Below are 22,162 nucleotides of genomic sequence, written 5' to 3'. Positions count from 1 at the left end.
TTCCACAAAAATAATTCTACAAGAGTTATCGTCAGAGAATTTTTAATCTTGTTGGAAAAAAGAGCACATTTTGACTAAATTTATTTGAAAGGAACAATCTTCATTTGAATAGTTTATTGAAGGATGAAAAAATAAATAAACCATCTATCTATCTATCCATCTATCATCTATCCATCCATATCTATCTATCTTCAAGACACTCTGGTATGTTTTGCCGTGGGATTTTCACAGGCTCCTTTCAGTCAGTAAACATACAAACAACCATAAGCATGTGTGTGTTCTATAGCAAAAAGAACACAGACTTTGGAGTCAGGTTTGGTTTCAAATAGCTTGGCTATTTCCAAGCTATGAGATATCGATGATGTAGCCTCTAAGAATTTCAGTTTACTCATCTGTAAAATGGGACTAACAAAAACTGTTTTGCAGAACAGTTACAGAGATTAACGCACCCTTATTTTTAAATCATCCTTGTTAATCCTTGCTAACCAAGACAAGTACCTGCTATATGCTAGGAAAGCAAAAATAAATAAGATACTGTCCTGGAACCCAAGTAATCTTATGACAGAGGTCAATACATAAACCAGTGATTATGAAGAGGGCTAACAGTGCTGTAAATGGTAACTGCAGTGGGAGGTTAACAGTGAGAGGAACAGGGTAAGTCAGGAGCATACGTGGTGCTGGCAGTGGGGCGCCTGGATCAATTTTCTCTTACGGTAGAGGCATATTGGTTAATACATGTTCTAGCACACTGGCTGAGCCACTAGCTGTGTGATTTGTTTAATCTCTGCGTGCCTCAGTTTTGTCCTCTGTAGTAATAGTAGCAGCAAGAACTTGCAAAGCACTTACTATGTGCCAGGCATTCTTCTAAATGCTTTATGTGTCTTAACTCCCTTAATGCTTATAAACAACCTCATTTTATGGAAAAGAAACAGAGGATAAAGTTAAGTAACAAATATCTTGCTCAAAGTCACAGAAATAATAAAAATGGCAGAGCTGAGATTCAAATCCAGGCATCTGGCACCAGAGTTCCATGCTTATCGTAACTGTGTAAAGTGCAATTCATAATAATAATAACTACATGTTCAGCAGTTTACATATTGTCTGGCACATAGGAAGCATTTGATAAGTTTTAGCTTTTATTACTATTAGATAATTCTGGTTAATGGAAATATTCATTTACTTCAAAGTGGTTTTTTAAATTTAGTTAATTCTCAGGGAAATATTTTAAAATTTTGTTTCTCTAGTTTTTACCAATAGATGTAGGCAGATCACTAATCATGGGCAGTGTTTTTGCCTTTCAAGAGCCCTCTTGTGGAAAAGTATAATGATTCAGGGTAGCATTTTTATTCATCTGAGAATTGTCATATACCTGGAAGAAATACTAAATGTAAAGAAAATCCATTAATAGTTTTTAATTTAGCATCACATTTCATTTCACTGAATGTAGCAAATATATTTCATTATTGATGACTCACATTATAAAATTAAGTAGGTAAAGCATTGCAGTGCTGTAAAAAATTAAAAAGCAATTCCAGGGAAAGACTGAAATCTATTTACTTAAAGTCACAGTAGAGCGAACTTTCTATGACTTCACAAGTAGTTTCTATTAACATTTTAAATTGTCAAAAATTTTCTAAGGTAAACATTACAGGTAAAAATCTACTTATCTAAAGAAAATAATTGCAACATTAGCATGTAGTATGAGATGATAATGTGCTATCCTTTTGTGTCATTTATTCATTTTAAAACAAGTTTGACTAAGGAATTAACCTTGAACAACAAATAACCCTGTATATGTTTAAATATGTTACAGTGTTTAAATATGTTTACAGTGTTAAAAGGTTTTTAGAGCAACTAAAGGTATGAACTGATTAAATATTAGTATCTGGATGAATCATTTATTAGATGACTCTACTGTGAGAGCTAATGCATGCCTTTATTGGAGAAAATACTCCCCTGGCAACAGGTATTTATTTGTCTCTAATGTCTCTAGTTTGTTATTGTAGAAATGTTTATCACAGTAACTTTATATCTTTCATTTACAAAATGATGCTGTTATCTGCTCTCAAAGCAGGGAGACATGCACTTTCTACCTCATGATTCTGAAACATAATGAGTAGTAATAGTTTTCTGTGATTTCTTGGGTTTTTACCATCTCCACTCTGAAAATAGAGATGGTATGAAGAACTTACAATCTTTTCCAAATAAAAATATACATGGTCAATGGATCTTTTAGATATGACCTTACTATTTAAGTAATCTCCAAACCTCATTAATTTAACTTATTAGGAAGAGCTCAACCTTAACTTCTATTGAGTTTCCTTCCGACGAAGATGTTCATTGAGCATCTACACTCTTACTCAGATAATATGCTAATGTTTTATGGCCATTATCTCTTATAACCTTCACAATAAGGAAACATCATCAATCAGAGTAATTAAGTTGGTCAAGGTCCTAGAACAAGTAGATGCAGAGCTGAGACTGGAACCCAAAACTGTCTAACTTAACTGTGGTTTCCCAGCTCTTCTGGGTTCTGCACCCAATTTCAATGTTGAGGGGATGGATTTCCCCCCACACTACCAAGAAATTCTCAGACACTAGCAGTGTGTGCAAGAATTCAACTCAATTCTGACACTACCTATCCAAACATAGAATCAGATTCCACAGGTAAAAGGCTCAGTCCCACGAGACCGCCTTCCAATGTAGACATCAGTGGCAAGTCCAGGTTGTTACCTGTGCTTCTGACCCAAATAACTATAAATCAGAGGTTCCCACAATGCCCTCCTTGGGTTTGCTTAATTTGCAAGAGTGGTTCACAAAACTCAGGAAACCTGTTTACTCATTAGACTTCCAATTTATTATAAAGGATACTGAAGGATACAAATCAACAGCCAGATGAAGAGAGATGCATAGGGCGAGGTTTCAAACAAAGGAGCTTCTGTCCACAGGGAGTTTGGAGCCTGGCCTGGTGGCTAATGGAAGTGTTCTGATTCCTCAGCCTGGAAACTCTCCAAACTCCTCCTTTTGGTTTTTATGGAGGTTTCATTTCATAGGCATGATTGATAAATTCACTGGCCATTGGTAATTGAATCAACTTCTATCCCCTTTGCCCTCCCTGGAAATCAGGGGTTGGGACTGAAAGTTCTACCCCTCTATCCAAGGTTGGCGCCCCTGGCAACCAGCTCCCATCCTTAGGTGCTTTCCAAAATTCACCTCATTAACATAAAACCAGTTGCGGTGGAAAAGGCTTGTTATGAATAGCAAGACACCCATTTCACTTTTATGGCTCTAAAACATTTTCAAGAACTGGGAACAGGATACAAAATATTATAACAAAAGTTTCTCTCATGGCTCCTATTGCTCAGGAAATTCCAAGGGTATGGGGAACTATGAGCCAGGAACTATGGAGGAAGACCAGCTATATATTTCTCAGTTTGGTCATCTGAGTGATCAAATGTATATTTATTATAAGTCACAGTATTGCACCAGCAACTTCCCAGTGGCTTTCTTGGTGCCTCAGGTACTGCCAAGCTTGGGAGGAAAGAATATGAGAAGTGTTTGAGCTGGGATGACTTGGGTTCTCAGAATGTTCCAGAGAACTTTCCTTTTATATATTTTGTATCTTGGAGTTCTCTAAAATGTCTTATTTGTCAAAAGAGTTCTACAACTAAAAACCACTTGCCATAGACTGAATGTTTGCATTCCACCCAAATTCTTGTGTAGAAACATAATCCCTAATATGACGGTACTAGAAGGTGGGCTTTGGGGGAGGTGATTAGGTCATAAGGGCAGAACCCTCATAAATGGAATTAACCCCCTTATAAAATGGCTGAAGAAAACTCCTTTACCCCTTCACCATGTGAGGTAAAGTCAGAAGACAGCTGTCAATGAGGACAGGGATCTCAGCAAACGCCTAATCTGCCAGCACCATGATCTCAGACTTCCCAGCCTCCAGAACTGTGAGAAATAAATGCTTATTTTTTACAAGCCACCTAATTATTGGCATTTTTGTCATAGCAGCCCAAATGGACTAAGACATCACTCTATACATGCTGCCTTTTAATTTGTATCCCACTGAAGAGATACAAGTTCCCTTCAGTGACTTTGTTTACTACCATCACCACATGTTTCCCCACCAATAATGATTTTGTATTTTATCAGGAAACCAATGGTTTAATGAAGGTAGAGTGGTTATTAGTGGGAATTTTAGAATCTCTGGCAGGACTGGGATGTTATTTGGTCCAAACCAGAGCTTTATCTATTTATCAAACCAACAGTTGTTGAATTTTCAATCTTGTTTTTCCACTTCTGGGGCCAATTGTTGGGCTTTACTAGCCAGTTTTTCTAAGTTATCATTTGGGGAAATATCCCTTTGGACCATGATAGAGATTTGACGGCTGTAGTTTTCTTTAAGGGCAGCATTCCTTGCAGAAATGTCAGCAAGGTGATTACTTTAGCTTCCAGAGAGTCACGTTTAGAATGCCCTGGAATCATTTTTTTTTTGAATTTTATTTATTTATTTTTATACAGCAGGTACTTATTAGTCATCCATTTTATACACATCAGTGTATACATGTCAATCCCAATCTCCCATTTCACCACACCACCACCACCACCACCCCCCACTTTCTCCCCTTGGTGTCCATACGTTTGTTCTCTACATCTGTGTCTCTAATTCTGCCTTGCAAATCGGTCATTCTGTAGCATTTTTTAGATTCCACATATATGCGTTAATATATGATGTTTGTTTTTCTCTTTCTGACTTACTTCACTCTGCATGACAGTCTCTAGATCCATCCACGTCTCTGCAAATGACCCAGTTTCGTTACTTTTTATGGCTGAGTAATATTCCATTGTATATATGTACCACATCTTCTTTATCCATTCTTCTGTCGATGGGCATTTAGGTTGCTTCCATGACTGGGCTATTATAAGTAGTGCTGCAATGAACGTTGGGGTGCATGTGTCTTTTTGAATTATGGTTTTCTCTGGGTATATGCCCAGTAGTGGGATTGCTGGGTCATATGGTAATTCTATTTCTAGTTTTTTAAGGAACTTCCATACTGTTCTCCATAGTGGCTGTATCAATTTACATTCCCGCTAACAGTGCATGAGGGTTCCCTTTTCTCCACACCCTCTCCAGCATTTGTTGTTTGTAGATTTTCTGACGATGCCCATTCTGACCAGTGTGAGGTGATACCTCATTGTAGTTTTGATTTGCATTTCTCTAATAATTAGTGATGTTGAGCAGCTTCTCATGTGCCTCTTGGCCATCTGTATGTCTTCTTTGGAGAAATGCCTATTTAGGTCTTCTGCCCATTTTTTGATTGGATTGTTTGTTTTTTGATATTGAGCTGCATGAGCTGTTTATATATTTTGGAGATTAATCCTTTGTCAATTGATTCTTTTGCAAATATTTTCTCCCATTCTGAGGGTTGTCTTTTCATCTTGTTTATTGTTTCCTTTGCTGTGCAAATGCTTTTAAGTTTCATTAGGTCCCATTTGTTTGTTTTTCTTTTTATTTCCATTACTCTAGGAGGTGGATCAAAAAAGATCTTGCTGTGATTTATGTCAAAGAGTGTTCTTCCTATGTTTTCCTCTAAGAGTTTTATAGTGTCCTATCTTACATTTAGGTCTTTAATCCATTGTGAGTTTATTTTTGTGTATGGTGTTAGGGAGTGTTCTAATTTCATTCTTTTACATGTACCTGTCCAGTTTTCCCAGCACCACTTATGAAGAGACTGTCTTTTCTCCATTGTATATCCTTGCCTCCTTTGTCATAGATTAGTTGACCATAGGTGCGTGGGTTTATCTCTGGGCTTTCAACACTGTTCCATTGATCTATATTTCTGTTTTTGTGCCAATACCATATTGTCTGATTACTGTAGCTTTGTAGTATAGTCTGAAGTCAGGGAGTCTGATTCATCTAGCTCCATTTTTTTCCCTCAAGATTGCTTTGGCTATTTGGGGTCCTTTGGGTCTCCATACAAATTTTAAGATTTTTTGTTCTAGTTCTGTAAAAAATGCCATTGGTAATTTGATAGGGATTGCACTGAATCTGTAGATTGCTTTGGGTAGTATAGTCATTTTCAGAATATTGATTCTTCCAATCCAAGAACATGGTATATCTCTCCATCTGTTTGTGTCATCTTTGATTTCTTTCATCAGTGTCTTATAGTTTTCTGAGTATAGGTCTTTTACCTCCTTAGGTAGGTTTATTGCTAGGTATTTTATTCTTTTTGTTGCAATGGTGAAAGGGATTGTTGCCTTAATTTCGCTTTCTGATCTTTTGTTGTTAGTGTATAGGAATGCAAGAGATTTCTCTGCATTAATTTTGCATCCTGAAACTTCAACAAATTCATTGATTAGCTCTAGTAGTTTTCTGGTGGCATCTTTAGAATTCTCTATGTATAGTATCATGTCATCTGCAAACAGTGACAGTTTTACTTCTTCTTTTCCAATTTGTATTCTTTTTATTTCTTTTTCATGGCTAGGACTTCCAAAACTACGTTGAATAATAGTGGGCGAGAGTGGACATCCTTGTCTTGTTCCTGATCTTAGAGGAAATATTTTTAGATTTTCACCATTGAGAATGATGTTTGTTTTGGGTTTGTCATATATGGTCTTTATTATGTTGAGGTAGGTTCCCTCTCTGCCCACTTTCTGGAGAGTTGTTATCATAAATCAGTGTTGAATTTTGTCAAAAGCTTTTTCTGCATCTATTGAGATGAACATATGGATTTTATTCTTCAGTTTGATAATATGGTGTATCACATTGATTGATATGTGTATATTGAAGAATCCTTGCATCCCTGGGATAAATCCCACTTGATCATGGTGTATGATCCTTTTAATGTGTTGTTGGATTCTGTTTGCTAGTATTTTGTTGAGGATTTTTGCATGTATATTCATCAGTGATATTGGTCTGTAATTTTCTTTTTTTGTAGTATCTCTGTCTGGTTTTGGAATCAGGGTGATGACGGCCTCATAGAATGAGTTTGGGATTGTTCCTTCCTCTGCGATATTTTTGGAAGAGTTTGGGAAGGATGGGTGTTAGCGCTTCTCTAAATATTTGATAGAATTCACCTGTGAAGCCCTCTGGTCCTGGACTTTTGTTTGTTGGAAGATTTTTAATCACAGTTTCATTTTCATTACTTGTGATTGGTCCGTTCATATTCTATTTCTTTCTGGTTCAGTCTTGGAAGATTATACCTTCCTAAGAATTTGCCCATTTTTTCCAGGTGTCCATTTTATTGGCATAGAGTTGCTTGTAGGAGTCTCTTATGATGCTTTGTATTTCTGTGGTGTGTGTTGTAACTTCTCCTTTTTCATTTCTAATTTTATTGATTTGAGTCCTCTCCCTCTTTTTCTTGATCAGTCTGCCTAAAGGTTCATCAGTTTTGCTTATCTTCTCAAAGAACCAGCTTTTAATTTTATTGATCTTTGCTATTGTTTTCTTTGTTTCTATTTCATTTATTTATGCTTTGATCTTTATGATTTCTTTCCTTCTACTAACTTTGGGTTTTGTTTGTTCTTCTTTCTCTAGTTCCTTTAGGTGTAAGGTTAGATTGTTTATTGGAGATTATTCTTGTTTCTTGAGGTAGGATTGCATTGCTACAAACTTCCCTTTAAGATTGCTTTTGCTGCATCCCATAGGTTTTGGATCATCATGTTTTCATTGTCATTTGTCTCTAGGTATTTTTTGATTTCTTCTCTGATTTCTTCAGTAATTTCTTTGTTATTTAGTAATGTATTGTTTAGCCTCCATGTGTTTGTGTTTTTTATGTTTTTTCCCTGTAACTGATTTCTAATCTCATAGCATTGTGGTCAGAAAAGATGCTTGATTTGATTTCAATTTTCTTAAATTTATTGAGGCTTGATTTGTGCCCCAAGATGTGATCTATCCTGGAGAATATTCCATGTGCACTTGAGAAGAAAGGGTAATCTGCTGTTTTTTGGATGGAATGTCCTATAAATATCAATTAAATCTAGATGGTCTACTGTGTCATTTAAAGTTTGTGTTTCCTTATTAATTTTCTCTCTGGATGATCTGTCCGTTGGTGTAAGTGAGGTGTTAAAGTCCCCCACTATTACTGTGTTACTGTCGATTTCCTTTTTTATACCTGTTAGCATTTGCCTTATGTATTGAGGTGCTCCCATGTTGGGTGCATAAATATTTATAATTGTTATATCTTCTTCTCAGATGATCCCTTGATCATTATGTAGTGTCCTTCCTTGTCTCTTGTCACATTCTTTATTTTAAAATCTATTTTATCTAATATGAGTATTGCTACTCCACCTTCCTTTTGATTTCCATTTGCATGGAATATCTTTTTCCATCCCCTCACTTTCAGTCTGTATGTGTCCCTAGGTCTGAAGTGCGTCTCTTGTAGACAGCATATATATAGGTCTTGTTTCTGTATCCATTCAGCAAGCCTGTGTCTTTTGGTTGGAGCATTTAATCCATTCACATTTAAGGTAATTATCGATATGTATGTACCTATTACCATTTTCTTAATTGTTTTGGGTTTGTTTTTGTAGGTCCTTTTCTTCTCTTGTGTTTCCCACTTCGAGAAGTACCTTTAGCATTTGTTGTAGCGCTGGTTTGGTGGTGCTGAATTCTCCTAGCTTTTGCTTGTATGTAAAGCTTTTGATTTCTCTGTCAAATCTGAATGAGATCCTTGCCGGGTATAGTAATCTTGGTTTTAGGTTCTTCCCTTTCATCACTTTAAATATATCGTGCCACTCCCTTCTGGCTTGTAGAGTTTCTGCTGAGAAATCAGCTGTTAACCTTATGGGAGTTCCCTTGTATGTTATTTGTCATTTTTCCCTTGTTGCTTTTAATAATTTTTCTTTGTTTTTAATTTTTATCAATTCAATTACTATGTGTCTCAGTGTGTTTCTCCTTGGGTTTATCCTGCCTGAGACTGTCTGCGTTTCCTGGACTTGGGTGGCTATTTTCTTTCCCATGTTAGGGAAGTTTTTGGCAATAATCTCTTCAAATATTTTCTCTGGTCCTTTCTCTCTCTCTTCTCCTTCTGGGACCCCTATAATGCAAATGTTGGTGCGTTTAATGTTGTCCCAGTGGTCTCTTAAGCTGTCCTCATTTCTTTTCATTCTTTTTTCTTTATTCTGTTCCGTGACAATGAATTCCACCATTCTGTCTTCCAGGTCACTTATCTGTTCTTCTGCCTCAGTTATTCTGCTATTGATTCCTTCTAGTGTATTTTTCATTTCATTTATTGTATTGTTCATCTCTGTTTGTTTGTTCTTTAATTCTTCTAGGTGTTTGTTCTGTAATTCTTCTAGGCCTTTGTTAATCATTTCTTGCATCTTCTCGATCTTTGCCTCCATTCTTTTTCTGAGGTCCTGGATCCTCTTCACTATCATTATTCTGAATTCTTTTTCTGGAAGGTTGCCTATCTCCACTTCATTTAGTTGTTTTTCTGGGATCTTATCTTGTTCCCTCATCTGGTACATAGTCCTCTGCCTTTTCATTTTGTCTAACTTTCTGTGAATGTGGTTTTCGTTCCACAGGCTGCAGGATTGTAGTTCTTGCTTCTGCTGTCTGCCCACTGGTGAATGAGGCTATCTAAGAGGCTTGTGCAAGCTTCCTGATGGCAGGGGCTGGTGGTGGGTAGAGCTGTGTGTTGCCCTGGTGGGCAGAGCTCAGTAAAACTTTAATCTGCTTGTTTGCTGATGGGTGGGGCTGAGCTTCCTCCCTGTTGGTTGTTTGGCCTGAGGCAACCCAGCACTGGAGGCTACAGGATCTTTGGTGGGGCTAATGGCAGACTCCAGCAAGGCTCATGCCAAGGAGTACTTCCCAGAACTTCTGCTGCCAGTGTCCTTGTCCCTGCAGTGAGCCACAGACACCCACTGCCTCTGCAGGAGACCCCCAACACTAGCAGGCAGGTCTGGTTCAGTTTCCTATGGGGTCACTGCTCCTTCCCCTGGGTCCTGATGTGCACTCTACTTTGTGTGTGCCCTCCAAGAGTGGAGTTTCTGTTTCCCTCAGTCCTGTCGAAGTTCTGCAATCAAATCCCACTAGGTTTCAAAGTCTGATTCTCTGGGAATTCCTCTTCCCGTTGCCGGACCCCCAGTTTGGGAAGACTGACATGGGGCTCAGAACCTTCACTCCAGTGGGTGGACTTCTGTGGTATAAGTGTTCTCCAGTTTGTGAGTCACCCACCCAGCAGTTATGGGATTTGATTTTATTGTGATTCACCCCTCCTACTGTCTCATTGAAGCTTCTCCTTTGTCTCTGGATGTGGGGTATCTTTTTTGGTAATTTCCAGTGTCTTCCTGTTGATGATTGTTCAGCAGTTAGTTATGATTTTAGTGCTCTTGCAAGAGGGAATCTGGAATCTTAATAATAGCTAAAGTGGCAGGTAAAAGTATTGTATCCAATAATTCCTGAACATAAGGGCCATTTTAAACTTTATTTCCACTGGCAGTAGGGAAGCCACATTGCTTAAACAGCATTCCAAAATCATGAGCTACTCCAAAATCATATCTACTACCAATATAAATATTAGCAGTCTTGCCCTTGGCTAAATTACAAGCCTATGTAAGAGCATATATTCATCCTTTTGGGCCAAAGTAGCCATAAGTAAATGTGCTGCCTCAACAATATCAAGAGGATTTGCAATAGCATACTCAGCACAATATTTGCCATTGTCATCTTTTAAATAAGAACCATCCATTAAACATAAGAAGTCAGCAATATTCAAAGGAATTTCCCTCAGATCATCATGAGGAGTTAGGAGGTGGTCCATCAGTGTTAAAGTGTTGTGACAGACTTTGTCAGAGACAGAGGGGAGAACAGTAGCTGGGTTAAGGTTATTACAACATAAAAGAGTTATGAGAGGAGCAGTTAACAAAAGGACTTGCTCAGGAGAGCTTCTACTGCACAAAGTACAAAAATGGTTAAAGGGAATCCACAATGATTTTCTTGGTGGCCTTAACCAAAAGGTCAGTGGCCATGATGGCTCTAAGGCAAGGGGGGGTATCTCCATAACACATGGTCCATTTCTGGCTATAATATGCTATGGGTCAATGGTAGTCCCCATATTTTGGGTGAGTATCCCATGGGTGTTCCCTTCCTTTTTTTTTTTAAATGTTAACATTCATTTTTTTTTAAATTAATTAATTAATTAATTGATTGATTGATTTTTGGCTGTGTTGGGTCTTCGTTTCTGTGCGAGGGCTTTCTCTAGTTGCGGCAAGCGGGGGCCACTCTTCATCGCGGTGCGTGGGCCTCTCACTATCGTGGCCTATCTTGTTGCGGAGCACAGGCTCCAGACGCGCAGGCTCAGTATTTGTGGCTCACGGGCCTAGTTGCTCCGCGGCATGTGGGATCTTCCCAGACCAGGGCTCGAACCCGTGTCCCCTGCATTGGCAGGCAGATTCTCAACCACTGCGCCACCAGGGAAGCCCCCCTTCCTTTTCATATACAAAAAGGAAACAGGGAATGTGATCATTGGGATGCCCAAGGGAAGATGGGTTCATCAAACTCTCCTTTAAAGCCTTGAAGTTTATGTCGTCTGATTCTTCCCATAAAATTGGGTCAGAGTTGGTGTTTTGTAGTAAAACATACAGAAGTTTGGCCATTTGGAATCCAATTTTGGTGATAATCAACCAGCCTGAGAAAACCTCACAGTTGGCAGTTACTTTGGGTTTTGGAAAATTTAGGACACCACGAAGACTATCTGGATCAAGATGTAGCGCTTGTTCTGATATCAGGTGCTCTAAATATCAAACCTGGGTTGGGCAAAATGCAATTTTTCTATGTTGACTTTATGTCCCTTTAAGACTAAAAGCTTTAGCAAGTGGATGCTGTCTTCCTGTAAGGAGGCTTGAGAAGGAGATCAAAGAAGCAAATAATCAACATATTTCAACAAAGAACCCCTAGGATGATTTTATATCATCCAGATCAGCCTTCAGGTTTTATGAGAAATAAGGACTCTCAGTAAAAATCCTGAGACATTACTGTCCAGGTGAATTGTTTTTCTCTCCAAGTGAAAGTTAAAAGGTATTGGCTAGCTTCATCCTTTGGAATACTAAAGAATACACTAAATAAATCAATTATAATAAAGAATTTGCTTCCAGAGGGCATGGATGTTAGTAGTGTACGAAGGTTAGAAGTAATGGTGTCGAGGGATAATAGTGTTGTTTATTGTTCAGAAGTCCTAGACAAACCTTCACCCTTGGCCCTGAGGTTTTCTCATGGGTAAAATGGGAGTGTCACAGGGACTAGTACAAGGGATAATGAGGCAGGAGTGAACAAGATGGCAGAGTAGGAAACCTCTGCGCTCCCCTCCGCCAATGGGCACACCAAAATTACAACTCTTTACGGAGCAACTATTGATAAGAACAACCTGAAGACTAGCAGCAAAGACTTTCCAGAGCTAGAGGTACAAAGAAGGAATCACAATGAGACGGGTAGGAGGGACAGAGTCACAGTATAGTCAAGACACAACCCTGTTCCTAAGAGGAAGGAAAATCCTAAACCCAACTACTAAATAATGTAAAAATGGAAATTCAGGGAGGCTAAGTGACATGCTCAGGGTTATCTTCCGAGCCAGCAGTGTTACTGAGAAAACTCCAGGAGCCTCCTACATCCTTTCCCAGTGCTCTAGTTTACAATATGATTCCATGGCTGAGTGCCCAATTATACTCATAGAAAAACACCATAGGAGCATATTTTTGTATTTTGTATTGTATTTCTCTCTTTTGAAGGGAATAGTTTTTGTTATCAGAAGCCTGTCCCTTTCTTCTAATAATCGAGTCCCTAATACATTTTCAAGTAGAATTTCTTTTAAAGAAGCCTTGTGCATGGCAGTTTTATTGTTTGGAAGCTCAATTTGTTCCAGAGATAAATCTCTGAATAAAACAAATGGTATGTTCTGTGCAAAACCTCACAGCTATAGTTTTTCTTCCTGCTTCTGTTAAAAGAGATAAAACTAGAGAAATACACAGGAAGATAACCTAGTTAAGATGCACCGGAAATCTCAACATTCAATGTTATTTACAACTAGCAATGGAATGAAACACACCCAAAAATATATTAAGGAGGAATAATTAAATTGAAGGGTGAGATGGTAGGAAGAGATGAAGAAAGAGAGAAAGAAGAAGGGAAAGAAAGAAAGGAAAAGGGAAAAGAAACTCAGTTTTTACATAACTACATCAAAAGGCTAAGCACCTTGTCCTAGATTAGTATAGTCCCTGGGAAGCTTTGAAATTACAGAAGTGAGTATTACTATAGCTCTCATTATTGAGTATCTACTAGGTAGGTACTGAGAGCTTTAAGTGTATTAGCTTTGATCTTCACAACAACATTGCAAGTTAATTATTATTATCTCTACTTTATAGATAAGGATACTGAGACTCAAACAGGCCAAGTAACTTTCCCATAGACACAGAGCTAACAAGTGTTGGAGATGAGTCAATCCTTTTATCTGTTTTGTTCCAGAACCCAAGACTTTTTTTCCTTATGCTGTGCAGCCTCTGGAAACTGCCTCAAATGTGAATACATCTGCTAAAATCAGCCACAGGAACTTGTCTTTTGTGTACTACATTAAAATACACAAATAAACTACTCACATCCCATCTCCAGGAGATGTCTCTTTTCAGGTTGTTTTTGTGTATTCACTACCTCTATCTCTTATGAACATCCCTTACCTGGGCTACCATTAGGAAATATAACACAGAAGCTTAGATTTAACTATGGCTTTCAATGCCTGGATGGGGAGCTACTTTCTCTTAGATAAGAAATACATTGCTGTCAGTCATTACCAGGAAAGGTAACTGACTCAGGATGGCAGACACCTTGCAAAAGGCCTGGGACACCATAAGAGATAGCCAACCAGGTAGAAAGTGGTGGCAACTTCTAATCCTACTCACTTTCATTCACAGAATATGAAAGTTTCAGAACTGCAAACTACAAGAACATTTTGGGGTAGTAAAAATAAGATCACCTACATAAACCATGGATTGCTGTCCGGAGTGAACTCATATAATTCTCTAAACTGGCATTATATGAGTAAAATAATATTTCTTTGGCAAAATATTTCTGTCCTATTGCCATAGTGATAATTGCATTTTCTTCTTTCTATCACATGTGTGCTTTTTAAAACTTTGACCTATTTCTGGTATGTATTTTATAAATGGAAAGAAAACTCAAGTTGATGTAATAGTAGCATCTGGTTTTCCAGAATAAATAGTTTATACTTATTAGATTGATATTTTCCCCTTCTTTTTCTTTTCATTATTAGTAAGAGAAGCCCTTTTGGGTATGTTTTGATTTTAAATATTAGGTCAATACATTTTGAATCACATTTCTAAAATCAAATTTTCATCCCTGAAGCAAGTTATCTATTCCAATTGCTAAGACAAATTCAGCTGTTTCTGAATTAGAAATAAAAAATATAGAGAGAATTAGGTTTAAATATTTTACTTAATCAAATATTTTCTGTGATAAGATTTAGTAAAAATATTTGTGAAGCCTGTATTCAGTGGTTTTAGTTTTTGTTTCAAGGAACTTTGAAAGCATTGAGTTCAATTTATTATTTTCACCAGATAAGGAATAGTTAAATTTCCCAAAATCTACTGTAGGTGAATATATGAGTTAATATGTATCCCTTAGAATTTGTCTAAATGTTATTTTTCAAACTAAACAGACTGTAGTTTGAGGGAAGAAATGAGGCATAGTGATAAAAAATGATATTTTAGAGACCTCCCTGTCAATGATGTAAGAAAAATAAAATCTTGGTTTATAATTACAGACACACACACACACACACAAGCACACTTATACACACTCCTAATTTCTAAAAAAATGAAAATCAACTCAATTGCCCCTGAAATTGACCAACAAAAAAAAATTCTCAGTGATTAAAAATAATAAGAAAGAAAATAAGGATATTTGGCCACCTAAGCTAGGGATGTTCAAAGAATTTTTCTGTCTTTTAATATATTCATCAGGTTACTATTTGTTTTTTATTTTAACATCTTTATTGGAGTATAATTGCTTTACAGTGGTGTGTTAGTTTCTGCTTTATAACAAAGTGAATCAGCTATACATATGCATATATCCCCATATCTCCTTCCTCTTGCATCTCCCTCCCATCCTCCCTATCCCACCCCTCTAGGTGGTCACAAAGCACTGAGCTGATCTCCTTGTGCTATGCAGCTGTTTCCCACTAGCTATCTATTTTACATTTGGTAGTGTATATATGTCCATGCCACTCTCTCACTTCGTCCCAGCTTACCCTTACCCCTCCCCGTGTCCTCAAGTTCATTCTCTACATCTGCGTCTTTATTCCTGTCCTGCCCCTAGGTTCTTCAGAACCATTTTCTTTTTTTTTTTAGATTCCCTACATATATGTTAGCATACAGTGTTTGTTTTTCTCTTTCTGACTTACTTCACTCTGTATGACAGTCTCTAGGTCCATCCACCTCACTACAAATAACTCAATTTCGTTTCTTTTTATGGCTGAGTAATATTCCATTGTATATATGTGCCACATCTTCTTTATCCATTCATCTCTCGATGGACACCTAGGTTGCTTCCATGTCCTGGCTATTGTAAATAGAGCTGCAATGAACATTGTGGTACATGACCCTTTTTTTTTTTTTTTTTAAATTAATTATTTATTTATTTATTTATGGCTGTGTTGGGTCTTCGTTTCTGTGAGAGGGCTTTCTCTAGTTGCGGCAAGCGGGGGCCACTCTTCATCGCGGTGCGCGGGCCTCTCACTATCGCGGCCTCTCTTGTTGCGGAGCACAGGCTCCAGACGCACAGGCTCAGTAATTGTGGCTCACGGGCCTAGTTGCTCCGCGGCATGTGGGATCTTCCCAGACCAGGGCTTGAACCTGTGTCCCCTGCATTGGCAGGCAGATTCTCAACCACTGCGCCACCAGGGAAGCCCACATGACCCTTTTTGAATTATGGTTTTCTCAGGGTATATGCCCCGTAGTGGGATTGCTGGGTCATATGGTAGTTCTATTTTTAGTTTTTTAAGGAACCTCCATACTGTTCTCCATAGTGGCTGTATCAATTTACATTCCCACTAGCAGTGCAAGAGGGTTCCCTTTTCTCCACACCCTCTCCAGCATTTATTGTTTGTAGATTTTTTGATGATGGCCATTCTGAATGGTATGAGGTGATACCTCATTGTAGTTTTCTATGTAGTTTTCTAATCATTTCTCTAATGATTAGTGATGTTGAGCATCCTTTCATGTGTTTGTTGGCAATTTGTGTATGTTCTTTGGAGAAATGTGGAGTGAGAATAGAAATGTCTAGTTTATATTTTAAAATAAGTCCTGCATTGTATATTTTTTACATATATACTCATTTAGCAAGAAAATACCTCAGCATAAACTTTGAAATATAAAGAACTCAAATGTCAAGTTCTATTATGAAAACACAGAAAATTTTAAAACTTGTATATGTGAGAATATTTTTTCTTTGAAAAACCTCAAGGTTTTTCATTCTTTTTGTGTATATGGAATTAATCATTATATTATGAGAACTGGACCAGTTTTATTGACTTTATCTGATAAATTCCGTTGATATTAGTAAGATTTTATCAGAAAAAAGTTTTAATAATGCTGTTTTGAAATATGAATAAACAATAGAAATTCAATAATAATTGTTATATCCACTTTGATTGGAACCAACTAGACTTCAGAAGTTTAACAAACATTATTTTTCTTTAGTCTTTAGAGAAATTCCCCAAGGTAGGTATTAACCTTATTTTACAAATGAGAAGAGTAAACATGCTGAAGTTAAGTAACTAGCCAAGTCACGGAATTTGTGAATCAACCCCAAGATTGATTTCAAAGCCTGTGCTTTTGCCACTAAACTGTCTTTCCTGTAAACAAAATGCTTATTTTCTGCCACTGCCAACAATTTTAGTGTCAATTTTAGGTTACATTGCATCTGCTTATAGTCTCTTCTCTACTTAGATCAGTCAGGAGAGCCTAGGATTTGCTGTGGTAACTATTTTAACTCTGAAATGTCCATGACTTTATATAACCGAGGTTTATTTCTCAATCACCCGCAGGCACTGTTGAGTTGGCGGCATGAGCTCTGCTCCATGGGTCACTAAAGGTCCCAGGGTGACGGAGGCTCTACCATGTGTAATCTCACATGTGCCACATAAGATGGAGAGAGGGAGTAGAGCACGGCACAGACTTCTCGGTGCCTTAACCTGGAATGACACAGATCACTTCTGCTCACATCTCATTGGCCAGGACTAGTCCTAGGGCCCCACCTAACTGCAAGGTTTTGGGGAAGTCCAGCTTTTCTTTTGTAGGGAAAACAAGAAAAACTGTTTATTGGTGAACACTAGTAATGTCAACTGTAACCTTCTTATTATATGCTAATTTGATTAGCATTAAGGACTCTTCTAGGTATTCATTCATATAATGAAAAAAAGAGTTCCTTCCAAATTATTAAGGAAAAGCATATAGACAATATGGCAAATGATAGAATATGAAAGGAGCAGTAAGGAAGCAAGCGCAAAAGCCAAAAAATAAGCAAAAAGAATAGAATACAGGAGGGAAATAAAGCAAACATAATTGTATAAAAATATTGACTAAAAAGTAACATCAAGCCAGAATTAAATGTTTTTAAAAATTGTATAAAAATATTGATTAAAAAGTAACAAGTCAGAATTAAATATTTTTTAAAAACCAGTTCAATTAAAAAAAAGGAAAAGAAGAAGCAGCTACAATTCATGTTGTGTGAATGAGTCACACCTAAATCTAGTTAGTTAAAGGATGAGTAATTCTGTATGACTCAAATACAGACAAAAAGATAGAGGGGGATGAAATCAAAGATGTACACAGAGTAGCATGCATTATCTTAAATAGATTCACTACAAAATATGAAAGAATTAAAATCAGTTAAAGGTCTAACCCAAGTAACTAGGAAAGATTACCAAAACATATGTGAGGGAAACAGAAGGAATGATTTGGTAAAAATATTAAGGAATTTTGGAATAACAGGGAAAGAAAGTGGAATCAATCACAAATTCCCCAGATGTAGTTTATGGAAATGGCAGCAGCAGCAACTGCAAGAGTGAGAATGAATTTGATAATCCAAGTAAAGAAAAAGCAAAACCCACGCATACTCCCAATTCATAACAAGAAAATTAAGTCATGAAACATATCAGGAAAATTAAAGAGAATTAGGAAATCGTACTTTTCCCAACTAAGTAACAGTATCTGAAGTCCAGGATGAAATGGTATTGTTGGTAAAATTTAAATTGTGTTATTTGACCCAAGAAGAGAATATATCTAGAGACTAATAACTGTAAAATAAATTGAGAAAGTTGTCAAGAGATACCTTTGAACAATATTTCAAATCCAGATAATTTTAGCATGAAATCTTTTAAAACACCAATAGAAATAGAGACATTCTGTTATTTAAACTGTGCCTGATCTCAGAAAAAGAAGGAAATCTTTCCAACTATTCTGTGGATTGAAAATTACACATACATCGGAATCTGACAAAGATAACATAGAGTTTAAAAAAAACAAATTTGCCTATGAATATTAGTGCAGAAATATGATGAACTCTCCAAATTGCTAATACAATATAATAATATATTTAAAAGTTTTGCTCCTGATAAGAAAAAAAAAAGTGGAATTATCCTTAGAATGAAGGAATAGTTCAACATCAGGAATCTATTGATATGATTAGTTGTATTAAGAAGTATAATATGCCTAAGCACAGATAATCTACAAGTTTTATTAAAAGATATAAAAGAAGATTTGAATAAAAACAGATATCTTCCATTCTTCATTTGGGCTACTTAAATCTGAAAGAATTAAGATGTTGGGCTACAACATCTGAAAGATGTTGGCTCCACTAAATTAATGTAAACATTCAATGCAATTCCACCAAGACGTTTGGAACTTTATTAAACAATTCTAAAGTTCATCTGGAAGAACAATCATGGGGAAGTTTTGAAACATTACAGTAATATACTATGTAGTAATAAGGCCGTGTAATACTGGCCCCAAATGGGCAAAGCAATAGAAAGGACCAGAAACAATAGATAAAGCAAAGTCTATACGGCATAATTTTATCATAAAGTATATGATAAAAATAGCATTTCAAATCAATGACAAATAGATTATTCAGTAAATAGCACTGAGATAGTTAGCCTAATAGAAAAAAGAGTCTTTAATAGCATATACCCAAAGCCTATTGATTTGGCTTCCTGGGCTTCTTTCCAATTCTTCTTCTTCTCCCTTATTTACTGCCAGTATGTAAGTGAAGCCATCACAAACTCTCTCCTGAACTGTTATGATAGTCTTCTGACTACTCTCCCCAATTCCAGTTTCTGTATTAGTTTATATTTAAATAAACATCAAAATGAACTAAGAGTTTAAAAAGGTGGACATTCAAAGTAAGAAGTTTATATTAGTAGGAATTTTTAGGAAAGTTTTCTGAGACATGTTAGTCATTCCTTAATTTTGTTTATGAATATATTATAAGGGCAATATTTTAACAATATCTCATCGATTACATGATTTCAGACTTAGAATGAAAATTTGGAATGTGATATAGAAAAGCTTCTGTGTTAAAATACAGTCACCTCTTTATTATTCTCTGATTTCACAATCAGAAATAGCTTTATTGTGAATAATATAAATAATAGATGATACAGAGGCATTTACCTTGGTTTGGAATAAATTATATGATATTCTGGGAAGTAGGGTTTTTTTTTTGGTAATAATCACCTTTTACATAGGTTCAAATTAAAATGTACAACATTTTCTGGGAAACGAATTAGACCTTGGAACTCACAAAGTATGGTCCTCTGACCAGCTGTATCATCATTTCCTGGAGACTTGTGTGACAGGCAGAATCCCAAGCAACACCTCAGATCTACTGAATCAGAATTTGAATTTTAGCAAAATTTTCATACATTCTTGAGACAATTAATATTTAAGAAGTAAATATTAATTTAACCTAAAATTAATTTAATGTAAGATTATTTTCTGGGATAATTCCAGCTCAATCTGTGATTTGAAATTTTTGTTCCATAGCACATAAAGTCACAGGGGATACTCAACTTGTTCGTCTATCTGTCTACGTCTTTTCTTCTCTACCCCTTTGCCAAATGTAGAAATGAATACTTATCACAGGAAAGGAGAATTGACAGAGAAAAGTTCCCCTCTTTTTCTTTTTCTATCATAGCAAGCTTTATCAAGCATCTGCTGTAATCACCCAAAACACAAATGACTATATCACGGGAAGTAGTATATTTTTCTTCTTTCTAGAAGAAACTATATTTTGCTTTTAATCATTTCAAGCTATATTTCATTGCTAACTCTGGACTATGTTTTTCTATTGCCAAGAGCACTAGTTTTTAAAAATTTTATAATGCAAAGCATTGTGCAAACATGAAAATATTGGAACAGTTTGTTTCAGTATGTTTATGTTACTCTCTATTATATCTGTAATTTCTATTGGCAACTATTTTCACAGTTTATAAATGACCTTGAAAGTAGTACAAATTTGAATCGTATGTCCCAAATTCTGAGAATGTGTCTCTAAATTTGTCTATTTTATATATATATATATATTTTTTTCTCTCTCCCAGAGGAGACATTTTTATCATCTTGCTTTATCCCTTCAGTCAGAGTAAACTTGGACAATAATTATGGGTGTGCTTTCTGAAGGATAAGCATTTTCTAATCTTTCTACTCTTGTCACAGCAGGAAATTGCTTATTGGTATCATGTATTTCTTTTAAAAGCAGATGATCTACTCAATGAGATAAATCTCGGCCATATGTTGGTAGCCTGAAAAAAATGCCATAAGCAGAAAATATATTGTGAAAATAAAGTGCTTACAAAATTGTCCAGGCTGTCATTATTTTACGGGTTTAGTAGAAGGTAAACATAAGATGCATATATGTTGTTCTTCTGGATCTCGAAGTGCACAATAATTTTACTTCTTCTAACAAGATCTCTTTTCAACTACTGGAGAGTTTTCTCAGTGTGTTTTCTTAGACTATGAAAGAGGGAAGATTATCTTTTTGTTCCAAAGAGATACCTTAGATTGAATAATTCCTGGAAAGGAGGTATAGGGCCTTTATGGAGTGCGGGAGGGAGCTAGTGTTGTGTGGGGTCCCTGGGTGAGTCCAGGGAAGGAAACGGCATCACACACACGCAGTCAATGCTTTGAGGCCACATGGACAACGGGACCGCCCCACAGTTACACTCTACCCGCATTTACTCATTCATTCTTTCAGCACCTGTATCTTGAGCACCTGCACAATTCTAGGTGCTGTTCTAGGCATTCACGACAAAGCACAGAGCAAGATAAAATTGTCCTCAAGAAGCTGTCATTCTAGTGGAAGAATACAAACACAAATAAATTGACAATCACAAAATATATGGAATATTAGATAATGAGTACTATGGGACAAAAAGTAAAGCAGGAAAGGAGTACGGGCAGTATTAGGAGGGGTCTCTCTAAATATGGTGGTCTGTTGCACTTCAAAAATCAGTCTGACACTGAGTCTCAGAGTTCCTCTCTATTTTGTTATAGGATGCTGACACAATGAGAGACATAGAGACCTGTGTTTCAAGACTAACTTCTTTTTCAATTTTTTGTTCATTTATCCTTCATTCAGCTTTTTAAATATATATATATATATATATTCTTGATTGTGTAATGCTTCTCTTCACAACCCTTACCACGGCCTACAAGATCACTACCTGATCTGGTCTGACGCTCACTGTCTGGCATCATCACCTACCATTCTCCTTGTTCTCTCAGTTCCAGCCACCATGGCCTCTGTGCTACTCCTCAGACACACGAACTCTTATCTAAGGGCTTTTGCAGGGCTGCTCCCTTTACCTTGGCAGTTCATCCTCCAGGTATCTAAATGCCTTGTTTTCTCACTTAGTGTTGGTCTATGAAAATTAACAAAAAAACATTCTCAAATAAAAATGGAGAAACCTCAATTGCAATAGAGTCGGGAGGCCAGAAGGGGGAGCTCTCATACCTTACAACGATAGCAGAGCCCAAGAGCGAGAAGGAAGACTTCCTCTTTTGCCTGGGCAAGCGCTCACCCAATGAGAGACTGTCACAACTCAGCCAATGAAAAGTCACTGTACTTTGAACTCTCAATTCT

The sequence above is a fragment of the Balaenoptera musculus genome, chromosome 1 (genome assembly GCF_009873245.2).
Source record: "Balaenoptera musculus isolate JJ_BM4_2016_0621 chromosome 1, mBalMus1.pri.v3, whole genome shotgun sequence".
Taxonomy (NCBI): domain Eukaryota; kingdom Metazoa; phylum Chordata; class Mammalia; order Artiodactyla; family Balaenopteridae; genus Balaenoptera; species Balaenoptera musculus.
This window is presented reverse-complemented; position numbering follows the sequence as displayed.